The sequence below is a fragment of the Triticum dicoccoides genome, chromosome 1A (genome assembly GCF_002162155.2).
Source record: "Triticum dicoccoides isolate Atlit2015 ecotype Zavitan chromosome 1A, WEW_v2.0, whole genome shotgun sequence".
NCBI classification, from domain to species: domain Eukaryota; kingdom Viridiplantae; phylum Streptophyta; class Magnoliopsida; order Poales; family Poaceae; genus Triticum; species Triticum dicoccoides.
The window spans coordinates 16,830,956-16,841,684 of NC_041380.1; the positions used below are offsets into that span (position 1 = coordinate 16,830,956).

At 44.3% G+C, this 10,729-nt stretch overlaps 1 pseudogene; it reads right to left on the bottom strand.

Moving 5' to 3' along the window:
• Positions 1–2,408: 2,408 nt before the first annotated feature.
• The window catches only part of LOC119349072, an 11,692-nt pseudogene continuing 3,371 nt past the window's right edge, over positions 2,409–10,729 (bottom strand).

The window sequence follows — 10,729 nt, forward strand, 5'->3', positions numbered from 1 at the left end:
TCACACACACACACACACACACACACACACACCCACACACCCACAATCTCATATCTTCCCTTAACAGTAAGATTTTGCCTTAATTAATCCATGTTTATGTCTCTGAGTTTAGGAATCATTTAAGTTTACAAAGACCACCCTCTTTCCGCCTCATCATTCAGGAACTATATTTGAACCCTTGACTCTTGGAGGCCCACACACTTTTGTTCATTAAAATGTTGGGGTACTTTCCTTTTTTTAGGGATGGTACTCTCTTTTGGTGGAGTTTTTTTTTAGGGATAGAGTTTTGAACAGGTGGGCCCAACATGACATAGCCCAGGCCCAGTTAAAACACAACTCAACACTTCATCAAGTACGTAAACGCTCTATGAAGGCGGAAACAGACCCCTCTCCTTCTCTTCCTTCCTCTCGTCCGCGACCTCTCCATGGCGGCCGAGAGAAAGCTCGGCAGGTCGGCGGCGGTGGTGTATGCCAAGGAAGACGACGAGGAGGGGCACTTCTCCTCCTGCTCCTTCGCCGACCTCGGCCTCCACCCCACCATCTGCGCCCGCCTCCAAGGTCCCTCCCTCCCCCGTCTCTTGTTCCCCGTGTCTCTGTGACCCTAGACCCTAGTGATTTGGTTGTCCCCTCGGGGAACTAGGAGCTCACCCCATAATGTTGTCCACATCATTTTTGAGAAGAATATGTGCATATGATTTTTAAATTTTCAGTCGGAATGATCAAAATTATATGGAGACATGGACGAGACGTCACCCACCTAGTTGTGATATGGAGAGAGTAATAATACTCCCTCCATTTCTGTACACAAGACCACTTCATATTTTTATGTCTAACTTTGATCATTAATTTTATCAACCAAATGTGAGTTATATGCCATGAAAAGTATGCCATTGGATGCACTTCTCAAAAAACTTTTTGATGATATATTTTTGATGGCATATAACTCATATTTTGTTGACCAAAATTATAAGTCAAAGTTTGACACGAAAAATGAAGAGGCCTTGTATACAAAAATGGAGGGAGTATGTGAACATTAATGCATTTTTATTGGATTCCTGTTTAGATTAAGTCCAATTGCCGTCTTCAAATCAGAAATGACAATCCTCTGATCTTCCATATGGCCAGTTTTGAGAGATATTCAGCGCGATAATCAGAAATGAAGCAAAGTAAAGTAAATATTAGAAGCATGGGGCCCTTCTTGACACACAAATGCTCATTTTTTATTTATTTTTAAAATTATAAGCAAAGTAAATATCCAGTACATAGTGTAGATTGATGGAACAATATAGCTCCAGAACAGCTCAATTTTCTAATTTGTTACAATGGAGATATATTTTTTCTGCAAAACAAAACAAACAATGAATGATTGTTGTTCATTGACACGCAGTATTTCTGAGTTTGGTGAATGAGCTAGGTTTTTTAATTGTTTACTACAACTATTATCACCCTCGTTGGTATCATCAGCAGCAGCATAAATATTGTCAGTTTTTGCTCTTCAATATTTACTACAGTCAAGTGCAAAGAATTACTACTTTTGGAAAACTTAGCCATTACCCGCCAAAAAAAGGAAAACTAAGCAATTGATCCTTTCTGGGATTCTACCAGTTCATCTATCCATTTTTCTCCCTTCCTTTAATCACTACCAAGAGAAATACTCACTCTATAAATTAATATAAGAGCGTTTAGATCACTTTAGTTTACGGAGGGAGTACTTTCTTGTGGAGACATGTCACTAAATAAGCTGCATAAAAATCGTTAATACAGGAGCAGAAGAACCTGGAAACGGATTAGTGCGGATGTAGGTGGCTTGATCCACAGGCCGCAGCAGCCAGAATTAACACGAATAAGACGACACCACCATGAAGTGAATAAAATTTACCCTTTCTCTTCTAATCTCTTGCATGAGTAATCTCTCACATCTGGATCCAATGAAGAGCAGAACAATGTGCAATGTGGAATCGTGACTGATGGAGGGCAGGGCTAATTACCAGTGAATCTTTGAATGGAGGAACGAGGTTACGTGAAGCAAGAACACATACCATCTTGATCTCTCCAACTCTAGTTGATGGGGAGTGACCAGATCGTTGAGAAAGGAAGGAGAGGACCATTGGGGAGTGAATTCGCGCCTAGGTATCACGGCCGTGTCCTTGTAATCAGAGAGGCGTCAGGCATGCGAGGGGTGGCGCTGTTCAGGAGTCGGGATTTGGGGAAGTGAAGCAGTCACGGAGCTGAAGAGACGAGAACGATGATGGTCCAGTGCGAACAGACCTGACTTTTGCCTGGTGGTCTACTTAGTTGTGTGAACTATATATCATTGTGTGATGTATGGCCTGCTACAACTAAGTGGGCCTCAAAGTAAGCAATAGTACGATCTCACCAAATGTATTTCAGGCACCTATGCCTCATCATCATGCCTTTGCAAGGGATACAGCTAGCATAGTTCGAGATGTTCTGGCACGCTCCTCTTGCAAGCTCTCATCTAGGATCCAATACAGCTCCGCAGCCATCGCAAATTCATCCATAACCTTTCCGAAATGCTAGACTATTATTGTCTAAAATAAGGCTCTTAGATTGTTCACAAACCTGGTTGGGGTGCTCATTGTGGCGGTCATGTCTGTTCTAGGGTCGTGCACCCGCATCTCCCTGATCGCAAAAGAGCCTCCTGCCTCGATGATCTCCCTTAGCTCTTCGTTGGAAGGTCCATACAATGGCACATAGAAAGAATCAAACTTTGCTTTGTCGATCACACCCTGCCAATCATATCATAGACCATGCGGTGAGATAATGACACGCTGGATCGCAAGAGAAAAAGGTGTTATGCTAGAAATGTACCTCTATGATCAGGACACTTAGGATCTAAACTACAATTCCCGGGAAAAGAATGAATTTGGAGGCAATTGCGTTAGAACGCGTCCCTACCAGGGAAATAACCATTCGGCCTCCTGAGACCAATTCCTTGGCTCTCAGCTCCAAGAAAAGTGAGAGATCTTTCATGAATTGTTGTGCATAGGCCTCGTGGACCATAGGGAGCCTTTCACGCCTAGCATGTGTTGGGGAACGCAGTAATTTCAAAAAAACTCCTACACACACGCAAAATCATGGTGATGCATAGCAACGAGAGGGGAGAGTGTTGTCTACGTACCTACGCAGACCGACTGCGGAAGCGTTGACGCAACGTAGAGGAAGTAGTCGTACGTCTTCCCGATCCGACCGATCCAAGCACCGTTACTCCGGCGCCTCCGAGTTCTTAGCACACGTACAGCTCGATGACGATCCCCGGGCTCCGATCCAGCAAAGCGTCGGGGAGGAGTTCCGTCAGCACCATGGCGTGGTGACGATCTTGATGTTCTACTGTCGCAGGGCTTCGCCTAAGCACCGCTACAATATGATCGAGGTGGAATATGGTGGCAGGGGGCACCGCACATGGCTAAGGAACGATCTCACGGATCAACTTGTGTGTCTAGGGGTGTCCCCTGCCTCCGTATATAAAGGATCCAAGGGGAGGGGCTGGCCGGCCAAGGGGGGCGTGCCAGGAGAGTCCTACTCCCTCTGGGAGTAGGATTCCCCCCCCCCCCCCCAATCCTAGTTGGAATAGGACTCCTTGAGGGGGGAAAGAGAGAGAGGGGGGGCCGGCCACCTCTCCTAGTCCTAATAGGACTAGGGGAGGGGGGAGGCGCGCGGCCACCTTGGGCTGCCCCTTTCTCCTTTCCACAAAAGCCCACTAAGGCCCATATAGCTCCCGGGGGGTTCCGGTAACCTCCCGATACTCCGGTAAAATCCCGATTTCACCCGGAACACTTCCGATATCCAAACATAGGCTTCCAATATATCAATCTTTATGTCTCGACCATTTTGAGACTCCTCGTCATGTCCGTGATCACATCCGGGACTCCGAACTAACTTCGGTACATCAAAATGCATAAACTCATAATATAACTGTCATCGAAACCTTAAGCGTGCGGACCCTACGGGTTCGAGAACAATGTAGACATGACCAAGACACGTCTCTGGTCAATAACCAATAGCGGAACCTGGATGCCCATATTGGCTCCTACATATTCTACGAAGATCTTTATCGGTCAGACCGCATAACAATATACGTTGTTCCCTTTGTCATCGGTATGTTACTTGCCCGAGATTCGATCGTCGGTATCCAATACCTAGTTCAATCTCGTTACCGGCAAGTCTCTTTACTCGTTCCGTAATACATCATCTCGCAACTAACTCATTGGCTGCAATGCTTGCAAGGCTTATGTGATGTGCATTACCAAGAGGGCCCACAGATACCTCTCCGTCAATCGGAGTGACAAATCCTAATCTCGAAATACGCCAACCCAACATCTACCTTTGGAGACACCTGTAGAGCTCCTTTATAATCACCCAGTTACGTTGTGACGTTTGGTAGCACACAAAGTGTTCCTCCGCTAATCGGGAGTTGCATAATCTCATAGTCATAGGAACATGTATAAGTCATGAAGAAAGCAATAGCAACATACTAAACGATCGGGTGCTAAGCTAATGAAATGGGTCATGTCAATCAGATCATTCAACTAATGATGTGACCTCGTTAATCAAATAACAACACCTTGTTCATGGTTAGGAAACATAACCATCTTTGATTAACGAGCTAGTCAAGTAGAGGCATACTAGTGACACTAAGTTTGTCTATGTATTCACACATGTATTATGTTTCCGGTTAATACAATTCTAGCATGAATAATAAACATTTATCATGATATAAGGAAATAAATAATAACTTTATTATTGCCTCTAGGGCATATTTCCTTCAGTCTCCCACTTGCACTAGAGTCAATAATCTAGATTACATAGTAATGATTCTAACACCCATGGAGCCTTGGTGCTGATCATGTTTTGCTCGTGGAAGAGGCTTAGTCAACGGGTCTGCAACATTCAGATCCGTATGTATCTTGCAAATCTCTATGTCTCCCACCTGGACTAGATCCCGGATGAAATTGAAGCGTCTCTTGATGTGCTTGGTCCTCTTGTGAAATATGGATTCCTTTGCCAAAGCAATTGCACCAGTATTGTCACAAAAGATTTTCATTGGACCCGATGCACTAGGTATGACACCTAGATCGGATATGAACTCCTTCATCCAGACTCCTTCGTTCGCTGCTTCCGAAGCAGCTATGTACTCCGCTTCATATGTAGATCCCGCTACGACGCTTTGTTTAGAACTGCACCAACTGACAGCTCCACCGTTTAATGTAAACACGTATCCGGTTTGCGATTTAGAATCGGCCGGATCAGTGTAAAAGCTTGCATCAACGTAACCTTTTACGGTGAGCTCTTTGTCACCTTCATATACGAGAAACATATCCTTAGTCCTTTTCAGGTATTTCAGGATGTTCTTGACCGCTGTCCAGTGATCCACTCCTGGATTACTTTGGTACCTCCCTGCTAAACTTATAGCAAGGCACACATCAGGTCTGGTACACAGCATTGCATACATGATAGAGCCTATGGCTGAAGCATAGGGAACATCTTTCATTTTCTCTCTATCTTCTGCAGTGGTCGGGCATTGAGTCTTACTCAACTTCACACCTTGTAACACAGGCAAGAACCCTTTCTTTGCTTGATCCATTTTGAACTTCTTCAAAACATTGTCAAGGTATGTGCTTTGTGAAAGTCCAATTAAGCATCTTGATCTATCTCTATAGATCTTAATGCCTAATATGTAAGCAGCTTCACCGAGGTCTTTCATTGAAAAACTTTTATTCAAGTATCCCTTTATGCTATCCAGAAATTCTATATCATTTCCAATCAGTAATATGTCATCTACATATAATATCAGAAATGCTACAGAGCTCCCACTCACTTTCTTGTAAATACAGGCTTCTCCAAAAGTCTGTATAAAACCAAATGCTTTGATCACACTATCAAAGCGTTTATTCCAACTCCGAGATGCTTGCACCAGTCCATAAATGGATCGCTGGAGCTTGCACACTTTGTTATCTCCCTTTGGATCGACAAAACCTTCTGGTTGTATCATATACAACTCTTCTTCCAAAAATCCATTCAGGAATGCAGTTTTGACATCCATTTGCCAAATTTCATAATCATAAAATGCGGCAATTGCTAACATGATTCGGACAGACTTAAGCATCGCTACGGGTGAGAAGGTCTCATCGTAGTCAATCCCTTGAACTTGTCGAAAACCTTTTGCGACAAGTCGAGCTTTATAGACAGTAACATTACCATCAGCGTCAGTCTTCTTCTTGAAGATCCATTTATTCTCAATTGCTTGCCGATCATCGGGCAAGTCAACCAAAGTCCATACTTTGTTCTCATACATGGATCCCATCTCAGATTTCATGGCTTCAATCCACTTTGCGAAATCTGGGCTCACCATCGCTTCTTCATAGTTCGTAGGTTCATCATGATCTAGCAGCATGATTTCCAGAACAGGATTACCGTACCACTCTGGTGCGGATCTTGCTCTGGTTGATCTACGAGGTTCAGTAGTATCTTGTCCTGAAGTTTCATGATCATCATCATTAGCTTCCTCACTAATTGGTATAGGTGTCGCAGAAACAGATTTCTGTGATGTACTACTTTCCAATAAGGGAGCAGGTACAGTTACCTCGTCAAGTTCTACTTTCCTCCTGCTCACTTCTTTCGAGAGGAACTCCTTCTCTAGAAAGGATCCATTCTTAGCAACGAATGTCTTGCCTTCGGATCTGTGATAGAAGGTGTACCCAACAGTCTCCTTTGGGTATCCTATGAAGACACATTTCTCCGATTTGGGTTCGAGCTTATCAGGTTGAAACTTTTTCACATAAGCATCGCAGCCCCAAACTTTAAGAAACGACAACTTTGGTTTCTTGCCAAACCACAGTTCATAAGGCATCGTCTCAACGGATTTTGATGGTGCCCTATTTAACGTGAATGCGACCGTCTCTAAAGCATAACCCCAAAACGATAGCGGTAAATCAGTAAGAGACATCATAGATCGCACCATATCTAGTAAAGTACGATTACGACGTTCGGAAACACCATTGCGCTGTGGTGTTCTGGGTGGCGTGAGTTGCGAAACTATTCCACAATTTTTCAAATGTACACCAAACTCGTAACTCAAATATTCTCCTTCACGATCAGATCGTAGAAACTTTATTTTCTTGTTACGATGATTTTCAACTTCACTCTGAAATTCTTTGAACTTTTCAAGTGTTTCAGACTTATGTTTCATTAAGTAGATATACCCGTATCTGCTTAAGTCATCTGTGAAGGTGAGAAAATAAGATATCGCCACGAGCCTCAACATTCATCGGACCACATACATCTGTATGTATGATTTCCAACAAATCTGTTGCTCTCTCCATAGTACCGAAGAACGGTGTTTTAGTCATCTTGTCCATGAGGCACGGTTCGCAAGTACCAAGTGATTCATAATCAAGTGGTTCCAAAAGTCCATCAGTATGGAGTTTCTTCATGCGCTTTATACCGATATGACCTAAACGGCAGTGCCACAAATAAGTTGCACTGTCATTATCAACTCTGCATCTTTTGGCTTCAACATTATGAATATGTGTGTTACTACTATCGAGATTCATCAAAAATAGACCACTTCTCAAAGGTGCATGACCATAAAAGATATTACTCATATAAATAGAACAACCATTATTCTCTGATTTAAATGAATAACCGTCTCGCATCAAACAAGATCCAGATGTAATGTTCATGCTCAACGCTGGCACCAAATAACAATTATTTAGGTCTAATATTAATCCCGAAGGTAGATGTAGAGGTAGCGTGCCGACCGCGATCACATCGACTTTGGAACTGTTTCCCACGCGCATCGTCACCTCGTCCTTCGCCAGTGTTTGCTTAATCCGTAGTCCCTGTTTCGAGTTGCAAATATTAGCAACAGAACCAGTATCAAATACCCAGGTGCTACTGCGAGCTCTAGTAAGGTACACATCAATAACATGTATATCACATATACCTTTGTTCACCTTGCCATCCTTCTTATCCGCCAAATACTTGGGGCAGTTCCGCTTCCAGTGACCAGTCTGCTTGCAGTAGAAGCACTCAGTTTCAGGCTTAGGTCCAGACTTGGGTTTCTTCTCTTGAGTAGCAACTTGCTTGCTGTTCTTTTTGAAGTTCCCCTTCTTCTTCCCTTTGCCCTTTTTCTTGAAACTAGTGGTCTTGTTAACCATCAACACTTGATGCTCCTTCTTGATTTCTACCTCCACAGCTTTCAGCATTGCGAAGAGCTCGGGAATAGTCTTGTTCATCCCTTGCATATTATAGTTCATCACGAAGCTCTTGTAGCTTGGTGGCAGTGATTGGAGAATTCTGTCAATGACGCAATCATCTGGAAGATAAACTCCCATTTGAATCAAGTGATTATTATACCCAGACATTTTGAGTATATGCTCACTGACAGAACTGTTCTCCTCCACTTGCAGCTATAGAACTTATTGGAGACTTCATATCTCTCAATCCGGGCATTTGCTTGAAATATTAACTTCAACTCCTGGAACATCTCATATGCTCCATGACGTTCAAAACATCATTGAAGTCCCGATTCTAAGCCGTAAAGCATGGCACACTGAACTATCGAGTAGTCATCAGCTTTGCTCTGCCAGACGTTTATAACATCTGGTGTTGCTCCAGCAGCAGGCCTGGCACCCAGCGGTGCTTCCAGGACGTAATTCTTCTGAGCAGCAATGAGGATAATCCTCAAGTTACGGACCCAGTCCGTGTAATTGCTACCATCATCTTTCAACTTTGCTTTCTCAAGGAACGCATTAAAATTCAACGGAACAACAACACGAGCCATCTATCTACAATCAACATAAACAAGCAAGATACTATCAGGTACTAAGTTCATGATAAGTTTAAGTTCAATTAATCAAATTACTTAAGAACTCCCACTTAGATAGACATCCCTCTAATCCTCTAAGTGATCACGTGATCCAAATCAACTAAACCATAACCGATCATCACCTGAGATGGAGTAGTTTTCAATGGTGAACATCGTTATGTTGATCATATCTACTATATAATTCACGCTCGATCTTTCGGTCTCTGTGTTCCGAGGCCATATCTGCATATGCTAGGCTCGTCAAGTTTAACCTGAGTATTCTGTGTGTGCAAAACTGGCTTGCACCCGTTGTAGATGGACGTAGAGCTTATCACACCCGATCATCACGTGGTGTCTGGGCACGACGAACTTTGGCAACGGTGCATACTCAGGGAGAACACTTCTTGATAATTTAGTGAGAGATCATCTTATAATGCTACCGTCAATCAAAGCAAGATAAGATGCATAAAAAGATAAACATCACATGCAATCAATATAAGTGATATGATATGGCCATCATCATCTTGTGCTTGTGATCTCCATCTCCTGAGCACCGTCATGATCACCATCGTCACCGGCGCGACACCTTGATCTCCATCGTAGCATCGTTGTCGTCTCGCCAATCTTATGCTTCCACGACTATCGCTACCGTTTAGTGATAAAGTAAAGCATTACATCGCGATTGCATTGCATACAATAAAGCGACAACCATATGGCTCCTGCCAGTTGCCGATAACTCGGTTACAAAACATGATCATCTCATACAATAAAATTCATCATCATGCCTTGACCATATCACATCACAACATGCCCTGCAAAAACAAGTTAGACGTCCTCTACTTGGTTGTCGCAAGTTTTACGTGGCTGCTACGGGCTTAAGCAAGAACCAATCTCACCTATACATCAAAACCATAACGATAGTTTGTCAAATAGACTCCGTTTTAACCTTCGCAAGGACCGGGCGTAGCCACACTCGGTTCAACTAAAGTTGGAGAGATTGTCGCCCGCAAGCCACCTATGTGCAAAGCACGTCGGAAGAACCGGTCTCGCGTAAGCGTACGCGTAATGTCGGTCCGGGTCGTCTCGTCCAACAATACCGCCGAACCAAAGTATGACATGTTGGTAGGCAGTAAGACTTATATCGCCCACAACTCACTTGTGTTCTACTCTGCATATAACATCAAACCATAAAACCTAGGCTCGGATGCCACTGTTGGGGAACGCAGTAATTTCAAAAAAAATCCTACGCACACGCAAGATCATGGTGATGCATAGCAACGAGAGGAGAGAGTGTTGTCTACGTACCTACGCAGACCGACTGCGGAAGCGTTGACGCAACATAGAGGAAGTAGTCGTACGTCTTCCCGATCCGACCGATCCAAGCACCATTACTCCGGCGCCTCCGAGTTCTTAGCACACGTACAGCTCGATGACGATCCCCGGGCTCCGATCCAGCAAATCGTCGGGGAGGAGTTCCGTCAGCACGACGGCGTGGTGACGATCTTGATGTTCTACTGTCGCAGGGCTTCGCCTAAGCACCGCTACAATATGATCGAGGTGGAATATGGTGGCAGGGGGCACCGCACACGGCTAAGGAACGATCTCACGGATCAACTTGTGTGTCTAGGGGTGTCCCCTGCCTCCGTATATAAAGGATCCAAGGGGAGGGGCTGGCCGGCCAAGGGGGGCGCGCCAGGAGAGTCCTACTCCCTCTGGGAGTAGGATTCCCCCCCCCCCCCCCAATCCTAGTTGGAATAGGACTCCTTGAGGGGGGAAAGAGAGAGAGGGGGGCCGGCCACCTCTCCTAGTCCTAATAGGACTAGGGGAGGGGGAGGCGCGCGGTCACCTTGGGCTGCCCCTTTCTCCTTTCCACTAAAGCCCACTAAGGCCCATATAGCT